Raw genomic sequence first — 19,658 nt, 5'->3', positions numbered from 1 at the left:
TAGCCTCAGAATCCTCATTGCGCATTTAAGGCTTTCCCTAAGTAATGCAAAGTGGGTTCCTAAGAGTTGTGAAATCCGTGTCACCACTTAGGCACACACACCTCTTAGACGCACAAGTAGTGGCAGCCACTCAGGAGGCAAGCCATCCCTACCGGAAATAGTGTTGCAGCAGTTCTGGTCTGTTGAAGTGGTAGGCGCTTTCCATTTAAATGACTAAGTGAAAGCAGGAGGCACCTGGTTTGAGTCTCTCTCTTAATCAGGAGCCTGCTGTGCCCTGGCTCCTAAGGAACCAAGAATCCCAGGATAAGAATCAGCAGAAGAGGGCATGGGTGCTCCCGGGTTTGTGAGCTGTTCAGCCTGGCAGGAGGGAGCCCACTGAAGAGAAGCTCTGCCTCCTAAGATGGTCTGGCTGCCGCAGACACACCATGCACATGTGGAATAGCAGGGTGCTGACTGCCAGAGGAGTAAAGAAGACGTCCATGGTCTGTCTCCACCCTGGGTTCTCTCACGGGGCGACTTACTGTTTTTCAGTTATACAGACTGTAGCAGCTAAGTTTCATTGCCAACCTGAGACAGATTTTGGAGTCACAGAGGAAACCCTTGAATATGACAGTGGCAGAGTTTCTCAATTAGGTTAATGGGACAGGGTCTAGGGATGAATTAAAGGGAGGTACAGCTAAGGACCAGCATTCATCTCCCCGCCTCAGCTTCCTGACGATGAAGGCAATATGACCAGCTGCCTGGCGATCTTGCCGTAGCACCAGCCCTCCATGGTGGGCAGTATTCTCAGATCCTGATCTGAAACATCTTCTTCCCTTGAGTTGCTTTTCTCAGGGATTTTTGTCAAAGCTGCAAATACATAGACTTGGCCAAAGGGGAAACACAGGAACAGCAAACAGAGAAAAGAGTCAAGGCAAAGGAACTGCTACTCTATCATTGAGAAGAACATTCATGATTTTGAGTTATTCTTTTATTTATAAAGATTTGTTCATTTTATTTTATAGCTATCTGCCCCCTCCCCCGTGTTGTGTGTGTGTGTGTGTGTGTGTGTGTGTGTGTGTGTGTGTGTATGTGTGTGTGTTGGCGGGGGATGTGTATGTCAGATGTGTGCAGTGCTCAGAGAGGCCAGCAGAGGGTGTCAGATCCCCTGGAACTTCAGTTACAATCAGGAGGTTGTGAGCCACCGTGTAGGAGGTGGGAATTGCAAGGATTCTGCCAGAGTAACCAGTGCTGTTAACTGATGAGCCATTTCCCCACCAATGAACGTTACTAACGGCAGCAAAGTTCTTACTAAATAATATAGTACACTGACCTAAATATTATCTACCTGGTCCTCAGATAGACTTCATAACTCCATATCTGCCAAATTTCAGGCATTCATAAATGATTTTTTTCATATCTGAGAAACAAGTTAAAATACATCACCCAGTACTACTCATATCTGCTCAGACTTTTCCTGAAATGCATACTTTATCACAGTGTTAAGTGAGGAGCATCCCCCAAAGCTCATGGGTGCTCCGCTTCTGCTGTCCTGGTGCAATGCCTTCTCTTCTAGCCTCTCTACACATTCTACTATCACAGTTAATGCACACCCAGATCACCTTGCTGCTATAGTTACCAAGGCTTGAACTTCCCTGCACCACTGCATGTAACACTGTCCGCTGAACAGCAATGGATGGTTATACAGGGAGACCAGTGACTTGCACCCACACTTCCGACTGCCAGAGTCTGCTACTTGTTCCCTGGTGGAAGCATTTACAGCGATAGGAAGGACACATCCCAGAAGGCTGCAGACAGCGACTTCAGACAGCTGCCTGGAATGACCACTGACTGGTCCTAAACAAACTGCTAGGCAGAAGAGATGGGTCAGCTGGTAAGGGTGCTTGCTGCCAAACCTGATGACCTGGGTTCAATCTCAAGAGCCACGGGGTAGAAAGAACCACATCCTATAAGCTGTAACTCCCACACACGCATCATGGCATGACGTTCCTCCCAATAGACAAATGCGTAGACTACAATCTGAGTCATGGCATACTATTGAAGACTGATAGCTGTTACCAAGGAATATTCCAGGCTACTGTGGTTAATACAGTACCTTTGCATGGTCACATGACTTGAGCACATCTTTTTCTATTGTTCTTTTGTAAACACTTATCCCTTTAATCCCTAAACTCCACAGGCAGGCAATTCACCCCCTTTACCTCACTTTATATTATCAACCAGAATAGTTCATGGGATTTAATACACATGTTTATCAAGTGAAGGAACGAGCAAAGAGAGGAGAAGTAGAAGGAAACAATAAAGCAGAGAAGAAGGAGGAAGCGGAGGGGGAAGAGGAGGAGGAAGAGGAAGAAGAAGGCAAAGACGACCACATACTTGGCCAGGTGGGAAACAGCTTTCTCAAATAAATGTCGGTATTTTTTATTGAGTTTTCAGCTTCCAGTTGCCAATAGTTAAACAGGTTTGGTCGATACAGCTAGATTTAATTTGTTTGGGTTGATTTTTAACCCAAAGGGGGGAAAGGCCAGACTGACAGAATTCAGACTGAAAGACTACTAGGTGAAATTACCAGGTAAAATACAGGCTCTCTGGTAAGTCAGTAAATAGATCACATATTCTTTTAAGCATATGTATAGCCTCAATACTACATGGGATAGTCCTGCAAACTATTTGGACCATATTTAGAAAGATGACTCATTACTTAAATTCTGATTCTTCTGGGTATTCTGTTTTTGTTTTCTCAGCCTGGCAACTGTACTCCTAACCCACCCAGAGCCATGGGGTTAGGCCTTGCAGGTTTGGCAGAATGCATTTTTCAGAACAAGTAGCAATGGCTAATATTTCCAATTACTTTTATGCTTCAAATTGGTGAAACAAAATATATCCCCAAGTTAATTTTCCCTAAAGATTTCCTAAGCCACACTATGCCCCTGACAATAAGTCTAAGTGGTATTTCCAGTGGTGTGTGTTATTGTCTACCTTTAAGAAGGTTGTTTCCTCTTAGCATAAAGGGAATTCGGTTCTGTTTCTCATAAAATCTTAAATGCAACTACGTGCTATTTGAAATGGCTGTGTGAATACCCCCATCCTTGACATTAGAAAGGTTCCTTTAAGGAAATAAAGAGATGGCTCATTGAGTCCAGTGCCTGACACACAGGATGGACAGTGTAAGTTCAGTTCCTAGACTGCATGTAACTAAAAGCTGTGCACAGAGAACCTGACTTGTAATTCTGGTGCTGGGAAGGCAGAGCCAGGTGGAACCCTAGGGCTCCCTGACAAGCCAGCTTAGCCTACTTACCTATCAAGTTCCAGAATAGTGAGACCCTAGCTCCAAAAAAACCAGCATCTGAGTAATGAACATAGACTTGTATTCTGCTTCTACACACACACACACACCAGGCACCCACACATACAGAGGAACATGGAATAAGCACTCAATAAGAAGGTCCAATTAAGAGGCACCAAACCAAGGTACAAAAGAAGAGAGAGAAATGGCAGAGCAGTCACCTGTAAGGCGTGCCGAAAGCAACTGTTAATTGCCAGAACTTGCCCAGCCATGACCAGCCAGCGTGAGGCTAAATCATATGAGGACATCAGCACCTTCACAATTTCATGGCTCTTGTGCCGAAGCCATGAAGCTTGTTGTCCTGAAAGTTGGCTTTGCACTCTGCGTTTTTCTAATCATATAGATTGCCACTTACAATACTATCATCTGAAACCAACCTTAGAAAATAAAACACATTCCTTCCTCATAAATAGTCTGACAGTGCGGGTCACAAATACGTATCATTTTCTAATTTGTCTTCATTTCCATCGGCCCACTTCTGGGGGAGAAAATAGGTGAATTGATTTGTGTTCTGATTGCAACAGAAAAAGAAAGCCACAAAGCCCTGCCAAGGAAAACATGGCACTTCCGACAGCAGAGAAGAACCCCTTCTTGTCTTTGTCATGCATCTCCGGCTCACTCTTGTCTGGTCTTCATCCTGTGACCCCCACCATCTTCCTGACCCCCAGGGAGATATCTCAGTGTTAAAAAATTAAAACATAACAATAAATCCCAAGAAGAAACCACGCAGCACCTCGCCCCCAGGGACTGGCCGTGGTGAGATGGACTCTGGTTAGTCTCAGCTTTTCTCATATATGAAGCACCGGAGTATTTAACCATTGCAGGCCACACTCTGACTTCCATGATGCCTGGTGCCAGGCTAAACTCACTGCTAAACTAAGATAAACCTGTATTGTGGGGTCTCTGGGAGTGATCTGACATCCCTAGGGCTCAGTAGGAAGAGTCACCCCATCACCATCACACCTGGATGTGAGAACTCCAAAGAGATGATTCCCTTCATCTCTGTACTGGGAGAAGCAGACTCCAATGGTTTTGCCCTTTAGAAATAGCATCCTCTTTTGTGGTGTATGTGTGTGTGTGTGTGTGTGTGTGTGTGTGTGTGTGTGTGTGTGTGTGCATGTGCATGCCCCTGTGGACTTGTGAAGTTCATCAGGTGTCCTAACACTCCCCACCATATTTGAGACAATTTCTCTCAATGAACCTGGGACTGGGCTGGCAGGCAGAAAGCCCCAGAAATCCCCCCGTTTCTTACTTCCCAGTGCTGGAGTCATGGGAGTATCAATGCCTGGCTTTCTCTGGGTGCCCTGGGGATCTGAACTCAGGTCCTCAGGCTCTTACTTACCCAGGAAACCATCTTCCTGGCTACATATAGCACACTCTTGAGTGTCTCTGTGGATGGACATAGGGTCAGACTGATGCTTTGGGAAGGGCCTTGCAACCAGCTCACTGCTGACAGTCTCTCTTCCCATCATTCTCACCAGAGGCCTCAGGATGCTGAACCCTTCTCTTATTATACAGTCATGAGACATAGTTATTGCTTTTTCCTTAAGCAACTTTATTACCAAAAGGAGAGAGAGAGAGAGAGAGAGAGAGAGAGAGAGAGAGAGAGAGAGAGAAATACTATTTACTGAGACCCCTAAATGCTAAGAGCATAGACCAATAGTGATCACATAGAGATTTGTTGTTGATCTATAGAATCTTCATTTTCAGCAGTTTAACCCTGAAAAGCTTAGCCACTCTGAGGACAGTTATTTAGGATGAAGTGCAACTCAGCACCGATTTCATTCTCTACTACGACTTTCGGTCCCTTAGAAAAACAGCTTCCCCATAAAAACATGTACAAGGCTGCCTGTTATAGAAGGCTAGTAAAACAAGGAGGTAATTAGTTCAAGCTACACCTCCAAACAACAGGAACGTGTTTTCCCCTAGTTTGTAGAGCGCTGGGTTAATTTAAACTAATCGTTTCTCTATTTCCCCCTGAGAGAGATAAACTTCAATATTCAGAAAGTACCAAGAAAGAAATGCAAAGAGGTGGAGCAATCTGATCAGTAAATACATGCTGACGCTCAGACTGGCTGGCCTTCAGGGATGGAGCACAGAGGGCACCACTTTGGATAGACTCTGCTTACCATGAAAGGATTCCTGGGAAGGTCTGGTGATGGAGAAGCTAGTGGAAAGCCATTTGTTGTCAGAGACGGGTAAGGAGTGACCTGGGGGAGGGGCACAAGAGAGAGAGCCGAAGCAGCAGGTGACTTGCTCTCCTTTCTGAGCCTTGGCTGTATCCAGTATGCCGGTTGACTTTGCCTTATCCTTTCCAGCCTTGGGACTAAGGTTCCCTGCACTCAGCCTTTGTAGGCGAAGAGAATCCCAAGATACCAGAACACATTTCTTTTTCTTTTTTTAAAAATTTATTTATTTATTTATTTATTTATTAAAAATTTCCACCTCTTCCCCACCTCCCCCTCCCTCTCTAGTCTTAAGAGCAGTCAGGGTTCCCTGCCCTGTGGGAAGTCCAAGGTCCTCACCCCTCCATACAGGTCTATAAAGGTGAGCATCCAAACAAACCAGGCTCCCCCAAAGTCAGTCCATGCAGTAGAATAAAAACTCAGGGCCATTGTCCTTGGTTTCTCAGTCAGCCTTCATTGCCCGCCACGTTCAGAGTGTCCATTTTGATCGCATGCTCCATTACTCCCAGTCCAGCTGGCCTTGGTGAGCTCCCTCCCATTAGATCAGTCCCACAAGATTCCTGCATGGCTTGTGTCTTTCTATGTCTGGTGGGAAGGGTAACTGAGAGGGTCTCAGGATTAGTCACATGACCTCCAACAACCCATCCCAGGAAGAGTTCTAGAGTGTCCTTGCTGACTTTCCAAAAGGAAGCCTGACTCACATGAGGACCCAGGGATATCCCTTCTCCTAAAGGCAGGACTTAGCCAAAGAGTCATCTAGGCCAGAGAAGTCTCTCTCTCTTATTCTTCACATGGGCTTTAAACACTGATATTTCCATCCCATAAAAAGAAAACTTATCAAAAGGAACGGTTTGCCTGATGGCATCCCAGGTCCCTGCCTGATGGAGATGGGTGACTAGAGTGTGAGTGTGTGACAGTAAGTGTGTTCATAAGAGCCCAGAGACCATCATCTTCTATCCCCTCTCCAATAGTCGCTATTCAGGAGGCTAACCAGATGGCTCCATGGGTAAAGTGTCTGCTATGAAAGCATGAGGACCTGAGTTCAAATCTCTAGGACTGACATATAGAAGGAAGTTTCTGTCCCACCCGGTTCCGCACCTGTTCAGTCCCAAAAGGACACACAGAGGCTTATATCAATTATGAACTGTTTGGCCTATTGCTCAGGCTTATTACAAATTAGCTCTTACAACTTAAATTCACCCTTAATTCTTATCTGTGTTTAGCAACATGTCTGTCAAAAGCATCCATAACCTTTAGTACAAGGGGCATGGGTAGGAGAGATGGGCAGATTCCTGGAGCTCACTGCCTAGACAGTCTAGCCAATTGCTGACCTTCAGTTTAATGTGAGACCCTGTCTCAAAAACTAATATGAAGAGCAACTAAGGAAGACACCAACCTCTATTGCGATCTCAGATCTCTACATGCTCTCTCTCTATTTCTCTCTCTCCCACTTTCTCACACATTCTCTCTCACACAAACACACTCACACACTCTCTTACACACACAAACTTACTCCCCCCTCTTTCACACACATACACACACACACACACACACACACACACACAGTTACTATCTATGTGAAATTACAAATGTTAGCAAGTACAGGGAAAGTAGATGGGCCCCATAGTAAAATGGCCCCCGTGCTGTATTTCTGACATGTCTGACATGTCTGAAGTGTCGGCCATGATGTCTGATGTGTCCAAAATCTCTGACATGGCTTTGTCACATGGTACCTTTTGAAGACCCATCTAATTCCAGCATATTTCTGTTTGCCACAAACTCAAAACATTTGCCTCCTATTTTCTTGGTAAAGGAATAATACTTGCCTCAAGGTCACTCAGTTACCCCATCAGCTGGTCGTAAAAGAACCCATCTATTAAACTAGGTCAGAATCCTGGTTCAGTGGATTCGCTCTGGGGAAACTCTTTGTCAATCTCAGTACAGCCAGTTGTTTGTCACTCCACAGCCTTGCTGAGAGGAGGTGACGTGGAAACATTTAAGCTCTCCATGCAGAAACATTTCTTCCCTCAAAGAGCATGGAGTCTCCCAAGGCCTTAATATTATTTATTTTCCAGTGAAGAATTGTGAGCTTAATACCAGTTTCCATTTTCCTTTGGCATTTTAAATGTCTGCTTTTGGGGGGGACTCCTGGAACTGAGGTGCTGACCACTGGCCTCAACAGTTCTGGTGGTCCCTTCCCTAGCACAGAAGAAGGGGCTGCTGACATGCTCCTGACTTCCTTTCCACCTGGGTAACTGCATTCTGTTGACCTGCAACTTTCCCACCCGGTACAGCTTCAGGGACGGATTGCCTCCTCGATGCTGGGTCGCCTGGCTTGCCCTTTACAATGGGAGCGGCTGACACATTGCACTATGGATGGGTGACCTGCAGAGCCAGGTGCAAAGGTTTTCTTCTACCAGCACCAAGTCTAACCTGGGAACAGCATAGAGATTCATTCCCAATTATTTGTTAAATGAATATGAATATCAATCTTTCAAAAATGTAGAGAAAATGACAATGAAATCATAAATACAAACCAGAAGGAAATAAGGAAATCCTCTTTCAGTAAAGTTAGGCTGTTGTGTGGTCTCCGGGCACTCTGGGACCTGGAAGTGCTTCCAGATTTCACTTTTGACAATAGGGATAAATAATTCACTTGTACTAAGTCATCGTTGTCCTTCACACACAGATGCACACACACACGTGAATGCACAAATATACACACTATACATACACAGATACTCACACATAAATGCACATATGCTTGCACACACTATGCATATCCATGTGTACACATGTAGGTGCTTACTTGTACGCACAGACATATGCATACATATATACAAATACACACAAAGCACAATGTATATGCACATATGCATACACATATACATAAACACAATTAGATACATGAACACACTCATACATGAAGATATATACACATGTGTACTTATAAACACACATGTATATATACATTATATGTGCACATATACACATATGCATATGCCTATGCACTTAAACCACATGTAGACCTAAAGACAGACCTACACATATGAAAACACACACACACACACATATATATATACATTTTTGCATGAACAGATGTACATGCACACTCAAACACAGATACATGCACATGCATACATGTATGCATGCACATATATATATACATGCACACTCAAACACAGATACACACATATATGTATACATGTACACACATATACAAAGGTATGCATAGCTGGAATCACTTCTCTTATTTCTCTGAGACTCCTTCTCGGTTTCCCATGAAACCTCATTAGACCCTCCCTAGGTAAACTCCTTTGTAGTAACTAACTCTTTAATGTCAATGTGTTTATCTCCTTACCAAACTAGTATTGAATAGGAGTCCTAACCATGCCTGCACCCAGCAGCAGGCAACAGTTACTCAGCAAATGATACTCAACCTCTCTCAACCTCTGTGCCCTGAAATAGTACTCCTAAAGACCACCAGTCATGAGAATAGCCCATAGTGCCTCTCTTGTGCTCACCTCCATGGAGTTACAAGAGAGTGGAGAGCCGCTTTTAGTACACATTTTCTAGCCGAAATCTTGACAACATACATCTCATCATACTGAGTTCCCCCTCCCATGTTGCCCACTCTCTCCTCATACTTGCTTAGCGGACCACATCCCAAGCTACCCCTCTGCACCCGAGGCCTCCTCTCACACTCTGATGGTGCAGGATTCCAACCCCAACACTGAAAATCACACAGGCAGGTCATCCTAATGAAGACATAGGCTGTATCCATGCGGACAACATATGGAGCCAAAGACAAACCTATGCATATAAAAATACATATGCACACATATACATGTACATATACACAGTGAAGGACCCTGCACAGACTATGTAGGACTCCAGACTCCACCCAGTCTGTCACACAGGCAAGTTGTCCTAATGAAGACACAGGCTGTACACAGTACTGTGTCTTTCCGTCTCCTTCTGCATCACATAGCAGACAGGTCGGTCAGGGAGAGAACAAGGGATATAGATGGTCAGATCACATGTTATGTTTATAGAAAAACCAAGGACAGGATTAGGCTGTGCCTTTATGTGTATTTTGCAATGATAAATAGCTTAGTTCTAAATGCTACCTCTAACTGGTGACTCTAGAATTATTCCCAGCCTCATCACAGAGGAAAAAGAATCCAGATTCTGCCTCATTTTGGCCTCTGCAGGTTACCATAAGTTAATTCAGAGCCCCCAAGTCCCTTCCTGACCCAGGTTGATTTGTCCTAATTTGCAACATGCAGTAACATTGGCAGCGACATCTGCATGCCCGTGTCTCATACCATCCTGGCCCTTGAGCCAGAAAAGCATTTGTGATGCAGAACCCAGCACTGTTCATTGTTAGTACCTGACCTGGAGGGCCCAGTGAGGACCAGATAGAGTCCATCACTGCTCACAGACATCGCTGGCGGTTTATGGATCACGTGCGCCGCACAGTTGTCTAAGGTGAAAGCTGCAAAACTATGCCCAGATTCTTCCAGAAAAAGTCACAGAATGCTCATGTTGACCGAGTCATACTCTTTACTAAAATAGTAGGATTTTAGCTTCATAAGAGAGAAAAGTGTAAAGGACAGGAAGAATGGAGAGGGAGTCACCCCAGCTTGCTCTTTATAAGCTTCTTTAGCCTGCCTGCCTGCCTTCCTTCCTTCCTTCCTTCCTTCCTTCCTTCCTTCCTTCCTTCTTCCCTTCCTTCACTACTTTCTATCATCTATCTATCTATCTATCTATCTATCTATCTATCTATCTTATTCCCTTATCTAAATGTATCTCTATGCCATAAATATCTACATCTCCTATATTTTCTGTCTATATCTGTAGCTATTATCCATCTGTAAATCAAAACTGTAGACTAATTTGTAATGAGATGATAAAAACCCTGCAAATTATACAACATAGAATTTTAATTGTTATCATTAAATATTAAGTATGCTTTTTAAATGGTGTTTAAAATCTTCACAATATTTAAGAAGGAAATACACAAAGTATAAAACATTTCATGTGTAGAGGTGGGAAAGAGTGAGGCAGGGATCACATGGAAGACACAGAAACAGATAGATAAGTAGCAATAGCAATAACTTCTGGGTAGTAGCCTTAAAAGTATAAATTTTGTTTGTTTTCAGACAATTTGCATTTTGGAGTTTTTATAAAAGACTGGTAAAAGTTAAGAATTTTACAAAAAAAATCAAACAACGATGATCCAGAGACTGAATAAGCCTATTCTAACATGACCCATTGGGTCCCAAGGTCTGCCTTCCTCTCCCGTGGCTTCCTCCACCAGTCTCTGCCATGCACATGCACATGGAGATGTCATATCATCTCTTTTCTTCCATCCTTACTTCCTTATTTCTTTCTTATCTTCCCTCCCTTATTTCCCCTTTTCCTTCTTCCCATGCATGTGTGTATTTCATATGCATGCATGTGTCTATTTGTTTGCAAGAAGGTTGAGAACATGGGATGACCATATTTAACATCCCTCAGCAGTTAGACTAAACCTTGCTTTTGAGGACTGGTCTCTCACTGTTTTACCGGGAACTCACTGAATAGCCAATTGTCTGGCCAGTGAGCATCAGCGATACCCCTGTCCTGCTTCCACACTACTGGAATGAAGTCTGCTCCACCTACCTGCCTAGGTTTTTATGTGAGTGCTTGGCTTGGGTTCAGGTCCTCATGCTTGCACAGTTGGTACCTTACCCTTGCTCTTCAGAAAGGTGGTAATATGACATTTCAATGTGCATGGCTGAGCCTAGTGGAGGAAGTCACGGAAGAGGAAGACAGACCTTGGGACCCAATGGGTCATGTTAGAAAAGTCTTATTCAGTCTCTGGATCATCGTTGTTTAATTTTTTTTTGTAAAATTATCAACTTTTACCTGTCTTTTATAAAAACTCCAAAATGCAAATTGTCTGAAAACAAACAAAATTTATACTTTTAAGGCTACTACCCAGAAGTTATTGCTATTGCTACTTATCTATCTGTTTCTGTGTCTTCCATGTGATCCCTGCCTCACTCTTTCCCACCTCTACACATGAAATGTTTTATACTTTGTGTATTTCCTTCTTAAATATTGTGAAGATTTTAAACACCATTTAAAAAGCATACTTAATATTTAATGATAACAATTAAAATTCTATGTTGTATAATTTGCATGGTTTTTATCATCTTATTACAAATTAGTCTACAGCTTGATTTACAGATGGATAATAGCTACAGATATAGACAGAAAATATAGGAGATGTAGATATTTATGGCATAGAGATACATTTAGATAAGGAAACAAGATAGGTAGATAGATAGATAGATAGATAGATAGATACTAAATAGACACAGATGACAGATGGTATATAGATAGTAGACAAATAGATAACAAACAGAAGAATATGGTTATCAGATAAAATGAAAAGGTGGAAATAGGTGATAGATACATAGATAATAGATTACAGACAGATAGATAGCCAGATAGGGCTTGTAGGCAATTAGAAGATAGATAGATGGATGATAGATAAGAAAAATGACATATGGTAGGTAGATGTTTTGGATTCTGGCATTCCTTTCTAAATAAAAAAGCAGTAGCTCTGAGTGGGGATTGTAAGAACCAACCATGTAGTCATGACAAGCTGTCTTAAGGGTAAGTATGTGTCCTCACGGTGATAGGGTAGCTACAGAAGGCTCGGCCATACTTCTCTAATTTATCAATATCCAGAGACATCTCCTTTATCAGCCTTTATAAGATGATCTTTCATCTTTATTTATGTGTATGTGTGTCAATACATACCATATATGTGTATCCTGGGGCTGGAGATGTAAGTCTTTATGAAGCACCTGGTGTGGACTCTAGAGATCTGACTGCATCTACAGAAACACTGTGTGCTTCTAAGAACTGAGCCGTATCTCCAGCTCCTACCTCCATCTTCTAAAGTACAAAATCCCTTTTTTCAGAACCTCCCCTCCTCGTATTTCAATGGGCAAAACTGGTCACATATAGTTTCCCAAGTGACTCAATGATGAAATAGATAGGGTTTTTATCACTGACTTTGAATTCATCTGAAACAGCACGTTCTAAGCCTGGGAGAAAGATCACTGCTCAGAGAAAACAGATGCATAAGGCTGAGGAATGGTGTGCACTACTGGACAAAATTGGAGAGCCCCCTAGCAAAGTGGGAAACAAAGGTCCAGGATCCCCAGCCTAGGGAATGGTGCCACCCACAATGGGCTAAAACTTCTATGACAACTAATAATCGGGACCATATCCCACAGATACACTCACACCAAAAATCTCGGCAACCCCTCACCAAGACATTCTTCCCAGGGGATTCTAGATTGTGTCAAATTAACAATTAAAATTATCCATCACAAACTCCAAAACCAGTACCAAATGAACCCTCCCTCTTATTTTATCATTTTCTTTTCCCATGACATTACCCTTATTCTTTTAAAAAGATTTTAAAAAAAATCACATATAAATGTGTGTGTGGAGGTGCACATGAGTGCAGGACCCTGCAGAGGTCAGAAGGTGGCATTGGGTCCCTTGGGGCTGGACTACAAGTTGTGAACCACCAATATGGATTCTGAGAACTAAATTCAGGTCTTCTGTAAGAGGAATATTTACTCTTAACTGCTGATACATTTCTCCGGTCCTGTTCTTCCCTTTTTTCATTTATCAGTCAAATACTTTTATTTAGCCAACTTTTATTTCTGGTCACCCACAAAACTGAAACGTTCGCTGAAAATGAATATTACGGAGGTAATGACCATCCTGTCGTCTCTCTGTGTAGGAACATTCCTACTTCATGGAGATTTGTGGAAGGCGGAAGTGTGTAAACAATCAACATGAATAAAGCACTCATGGCGCTAGGTCAAGTCACAAACAGTGTGACCCTGAGGTCTGCCACACACTTCATCAAACCACTGTCCCCTGATCATTTTCTTACCGTTACAGAGACTGTCCCACCCACAGGCCAGCATGTGCTCGTCTTGAAGCATTCCTCCTTCCTTCTTCTGAAGAAGCTTTCTTTAGCTATCTCCATGACTGGCTTCACATCTCACAGGTCTCTGGTCATACACAGTCTTATTAAAAGGATTTTACTAGGTTTACCCCTTACCTTCTAACCCTATGTGGCACTGTACCCACATAGCAAGCTATGCTTTGTTTATTGCCTTTCTGTTAGGTAGATAAATTCCAGGAGACAAATGTTTATATCTCGCCAGTTTCTGACTCCTCCAAGCAGACTCAGGGCTGGATACTTAAGTATTCCACAGTAGCCACAGAATAAGCCAATGTGTGAATGGTATGGTTTGGATATGGGATGGCTTCCAACGGGCACATATGTTTGTCACTAGGGTCCAAGCTTCTGGTGCCACTTTGGAAGGTTCTGGATCATTTAGAAAGTGAGGCCTTTGAGTTGAAGAGATGGCTCAATGGTTAAAAGCATTAATTGTTCTTAAAGACCAGGGTTCAATTCCCAGCACCTAGATGGTAATCATTCATGAAGCTCCAAGGGATGCAATGTCCTCTTCTGACATCTGTGAGCACCAGGCACGCACATGGCATACAAACACACATGAAGGAAAGAACCCATACATAGTAAATAAACAATAAATAAAGCTAAAAGGATAGCACAGAAGTGGTGGGGCCTATCTGGGGGAAATGCATCCCCAGTGGTGGCCCTGACTTTGGCACAGCCTGGTCCTATACTCTTTTCTCTCTCTCTTCCTGTGTGTGGATGGATTGTGACCAGCCAGCATGTGTTGTTGTGTCTTCGTTGCCATGATGGACTCTCTGAAATGGTAAGCCAAAATAAATCCTTCCTTGCTTCTTTGTGTCTAGGTATTCTATCGTAGCAACAGAAAAGAAACTTTCAAAAGCGGGTATCTTAGCAACAGAAAAATGAAGACCGCCATCATCTTCTTGCTGAATGTGGATAACAGCAAAGTCAAGTAGGGCCTGCTGATCTGCACAGGTTGGCCTGGGTACTCATCACTCACCCCCATAGCAAGACCAAGTAAGTCAGTTTCTGTGTATCTTGTCCTTCCCTCTAGGCAAAGCTCCACTGTCCAGGATGAGCTGGGGTGGGGGGTGAAGGGGGACGCTGAACAGTGTCTGACTTTCTGCTAAAAAGTCCAAGGCAAGTCCCTGACTTAAGTGGTGAGTGAGTGAGACATATCACACAACTTGTAATGCTTTCCTTAATAAAATATGTTTCAGTTGTGATTAAAAGTAATATTGCAAGTCAGAAACAGTTAACGAAAGTGTATCACAAAACCATAAGGAAATAATGATCATTTTACAGTAACTTAAGTCTATTTAGTATGCCTTAGAATTTCAATTTGATGTTATAATTAAACAAGATATACTATACATACTGACACACACATATTATCCATACTTTACAAACGCAAATACACACATCAAATACCACACACAAATACACAAACACAGATACACAGACACACACACACACACACACATACACCACACACCGCAGAGATATCCAGACAAAATGGTGAATGGATACATGGATGTAAACTCTAACAGAAAATTATGAAGCAATTTCTATGTAAGACAGGGAAGCAGAGTCACACAGGTGTAGGCAGGTGTAGGAGCACTAATCTGAGATACCAAAGAGATGCAGGCTGGACGGTGGTGGCGCACACCTTTAATCCCAGCCCTCAAAAGGCAGAGGCAGGCAGATCTGTGAGTTTGAGGCCAGCCTGGTCTACAGAGTGAGTTCCAGGACAGTCAGGGCTACAGTCAGGACTACACAGAGAAACCCTATTTTGGAAAATCAGAGAGACAGAGACAGACAGAGAATGTAGAGGAATCTTCGAACAATCACTGTGTGAGGATGGGACAATGGGTGCATTTCTGAGCCACTGATATTGCCTGGGAGATAAAGTAACACCAGAGACTATGAAGAATGACTTTGTCTAGAATATGTTAGCAAAAGATTGACCAACATTTGAGAGCAAGGTGGATAGGAGAAGGGACCAAGCCTGAGAAGAGCTCAGTTCCGGCCCATGACTCCTGGGATCCCCACCAAACTACAGTGGCAGCGCATTTCCACTATCAGTGTGGCTGGATTAAGGAATGCCTGGCACATTGATGAGGACACATTTGAGTGTTTCTCTGCAAGCATTTTCAGAGAAGGCTAATGATGAAGCTAAGATCTACCCTGAATGCAGGTGGTCCAGTTGCCCCACATCCCAGACTGTGTAAGAAAAAGAAGAAAGGAGAAAGCCAGCTGAATCTGCCATCCGACTTACTCAGCTTCCTGATCTTAGATGTGAGCAGGCAGCCCCATCTTCCTGCTGCACAGCTGAGTGCCAAGGCAGCTGCCATGTCATTCCCCACACTGATGGACTGCGCCACCAAATCATGATCCTAGATAAGCCTTCTTTCTCTTGAGCTGCTTCTTTCTGGCCAGATGTTCTCACAGCCCTGGGCAAAGGAACTAATTCACTCAGAGGATAAAAACTCTTTGGTGCGGCTCGGGAGTCTAAGAAGTTCTGAATGGCAAAATACAGCCTGTAAACTATTCTAATAAATACCCCTGCTCTCCTTTTCTCCTCCCTCTCTCACTTTCTTTCTCTCCCTTTCTCTTTCATTTATTTATTTATGTGTATATATACATATACATATATACAGTTAGTTACAGATTCAGTTATAGTTATATATAAATAAATGTATTCCACAAATTATCTTCCTAGAGAACCCTAATACAGCATGCCTATTCCCAGCACCTGCTGACATCAGAACTCAGCATCTTCAACCTTGTACTCAGCCTAGAAAACAAAGGTTCTCCAGGGATCTTTCAGGCCTCCAGTGGCAGCTGAGGACTGCCAAGGCACCCAGCTCCCCAGACTAAGCAGCTACTGGACCCTCATTCTCTCCAGCATGCAGTAAGTTGTTCGTCCACTACTCAGCCTGTACCATATAAACCAACACAATCACACTTTGTAACGTACATTTCCTATAATTGGTTCTGTTACTCTAGAAAACCCTAATACATCAACCAAACATAAAAACAAACACATGTAAAACAGTAGGCAGGTAAAGCCTTATGAAAAGGGTACTCAAAACCTGGAGTTATTTTTCTTCTTGATTATACATTACGTGAAAAGATGTTTACTGTTTCTATCCAAAATCCAGCATGACCCACTACTCCTCCACTCTGGTCTGATCCCCAGTCCCATGCAGCCAGACTTCTGCATTCCTCTCCGAACAGGTCTTCGGACAGTGATGTCTACCTAGCCCTCCCTCTCCCAAAATTCGTTCTCTATGCAGGTATGGAAAGCACATCTGAGACTTAGTCCTGTCCCACTTGTCTGCAGCCCTCCAGCGATGAATCTCACACGTGGATGCACCCCAAGCTGCTTTGGGGAGCTTCTCTCCTGCTTTCCCTGCCTCATCTCCCAATGCCACCCACCACGGCCTCTGGCTCACCACGCTAGCTGCCTCAGCCGCTCCTTCCCGCAGCCAAACACGCTCTTCACTTTGCAGAGCCAGCTGTTCCCCCAGTATCCACACTGTTCTACGACATAGCATCAGAGTCAAGATTTCACGTCAAATGTCTGCAGGCATCTAGCCATGCCTCAGCATCTGTGTTCTCTCTGTTGTCTCCGATAGCCTCTGGTTCCCCTTCCCACAGCCACCATGCACAGTTGCCAGGTGTGAGAGTCTCAAACAGAGGAACAAACCTGTTACTGTGTGTGCCATGACGCTCTTGCCTTTTATTGCTCTGGGATTACCATCCCAAGCTCTCCTCTGTCTTTCCTTACTGTTGTTGCTATCTATTTCTCTTAGCAGACCTCCAGCTTTGGGGGCGGGCAGGAAAGTCCGTTGTTTCTGCTACCACTTTAACTCCTTAACAATGCTGAGTGGGGCTGGGAAGACGGCTTAGTGGATGCTTGCAGCATCAGTGTGTGAACCAGTGCTCACATCCCCTGTGCACTACGGGAGCAGAGACAGGATCCCCAGGGTAAGCTGGCTAGTTAGATGAGCTACAGAGACAAGTTCTTGGTTTGGTGGGAGATCCTGCCTCTGTAAATGAAATAGATGTCAATCAAAGACACCAGACTTCAACCTGTGGCCTTGACACACATGCCCATACACATGCACCCACATACCTGAAAACAGGAATGCATACATGCACAACACACACATACGGCAAAACCAAAAATATTGCCTAACACACAGTCTGTACTAACAAGTGAAAAATTCATTAAAAAATGTAGAAATAGAGATGATTTTTAATTATAAATTATCTATATGCTCTAATTTTTGTAAAAAACCATAAATATATTTAAATAAGGAGAAAAACAGCAGTGTTCTTTTGATTGCTCTTAATTGTTAGCCTTGAAAAATAAGCTAAATTTCTTGTATATTTTGACCACAGAAGCATGAAAGATGAAAGCAGTCTGCTTAAACCATGGCTGGGTCAAACGGCAGTAAAGCAGCTCTAAACCCGCTGTGTTTCCCTGGGTCATTCCCACTCCCACGGATTTTGGAGACGTTTCTGATCAATCAGGCTGGTGCGAGGGGAGGTGACCCAGTTTCACAGCATCTGAAGCTATTCCATTTTTCCGTGATACAATTCCATCGCGGGCCAAGTAGAATGGTCCAGCAGAGAGGTGCTCACACATTCTCCTAAAAGGCTTTCTTTGGAGATGCTGTTTCTCTGACAGGGGAAAAACAATTGAAGCCTATGTCTAAGGGGAAGGCTGCCTGATGGAAACTTCTCCCCGGTTACCACCTTCTACCCCAGCTCGAGGCAGGCATTCTAACAAATTGCCCTTCCAGGTCTGAAAACCACTGCCTAGAGCTGCGAAGGAATTGGAATTGATCTGATTGTATGCACAGGTGGCTTAATCACGTGAAATCTGCAACATTGTAAAACTGGTAATTGATAAAATCATCAATTGTTCAGAAAGCCAGACCAACATTCAGAAAAACGATGAATGGGATTCGCTTTCTTCATGAGTCTTACTTTTATTCCCAACACAGCAATATCTTCTTTTATAAGCAACTCAAAACCATGGAAAAACTCATGAGCTACAGAGAAAAAAAGTGAGTCTGGTCAGGAGAGATTTGGGACCTCTCTTTAATTCTTAATAATAGTCCCAAAAATGATTTCTCTCTTGCTGTTATTATGTCTTGGACAAGTCAAGCAAATCTACATGCAGGGGCAAGCATTCTTGTGCTGGCCTCTTAGGATAGCTTTGTATAATTCAGATCATTTATAGTAACTAGCAGGCTAGGCCAATAAGCATTTTTTAACAAAGAATAAATAAAGAAATATCTCAGATTTCAATTAAGTAACGGAACTAAAGCATAGAAAGTATGACTATTTCATTTCACTTGGCTATTGCTCCGAGAGTGTTCATTAAGATTGTTGCATCTGTTAATATTTGTAATTTTTGCAGCAATATAATTCATATTATGGTATTCAGAGTAATATTAGAGAATTAGGAAAGACCTAATCTCTGAGAGAGTGAGTCATTGCACCAACACAAGAGTTTGATCTTATTGAACGAATGGTGTCACCTTTGGCTTGGAAAACAATCATTATTTTAAAGCTATATGTATGCATGTCTAAGTGGTGGTGTTTGTGTGCTACAACTATGTGTATGCATGTCTAAGTCGGGTGTCTGTGTGATCTGCAGCTGGGCATGGCAGTATGCTGCAATCCCAGCACGACAAAGACTCAGACAAGAGGCTGGCAGGTCCAAGTTCTGTCTGGGACATATAGTGAGAGCATATCTTTTTCAAAGTTGCTTATATAAGGCTAACTAGATGACTCAGCAGTTAAGAACACTTGATGCTCTTTCAAAGGACCTCGGTTCAGTTCCCAGCACCCACACAGTTTTTCAAAACCATCTGTAACGCCATTTCTAGGGGATAGGACTCCCTGTCCTGGCCTTTGGGCCACATATGGTACACGTACATACATGCAGGCAAACATTATTTTAAATACATTATTTTGAAGTAAGAGTCATCTTAAATAACACATTTTAAGAATAAATTTCAAAGAGATGAGACATTTATATATAATTTTAATAGTCTCAAAACATCCTTCTTCTATTCTA

The 19,658-nt window shown here is 43.1% G+C and overlaps 1 protein-coding gene and 1 long non-coding RNA gene across 10 annotated transcripts in view; one reads left to right on the top strand and one right to left on the bottom strand.

The window, feature by feature from the left end:
- Positions 1 to 19,658, bottom strand: part of Rbms3 (RNA binding motif single stranded interacting protein 3) — a 796,347-nt gene that overhangs the window by 676,557 nt on the left and 100,132 nt on the right. The window lies entirely within an intron of this gene.
- LOC125393294 (uncharacterized) overlaps positions 1 to 19,658 on the top strand; it is a 29,243-nt gene that overhangs the window by 3,713 nt on the left and 5,872 nt on the right. Inside the window, exon 2 of the long non-coding RNA XR_007229758.3 lies at positions 14,401 to 14,575. This is a non-coding gene — a long non-coding RNA (uncharacterized LOC125393294). The remainder of the gene's footprint in view (positions 1 to 14,400; positions 14,576 to 19,658) is intronic.

Source organism: Myodes glareolus, chromosome 4 (assembly GCF_982192425.1).
Source record: "Myodes glareolus chromosome 4, mMyoGla1.1, whole genome shotgun sequence".
Lineage (NCBI taxonomy): Eukaryota > Metazoa > Chordata > Mammalia > Rodentia > Cricetidae > Myodes > Myodes glareolus.
This window is presented reverse-complemented; position numbering and strand designations above follow the sequence as displayed.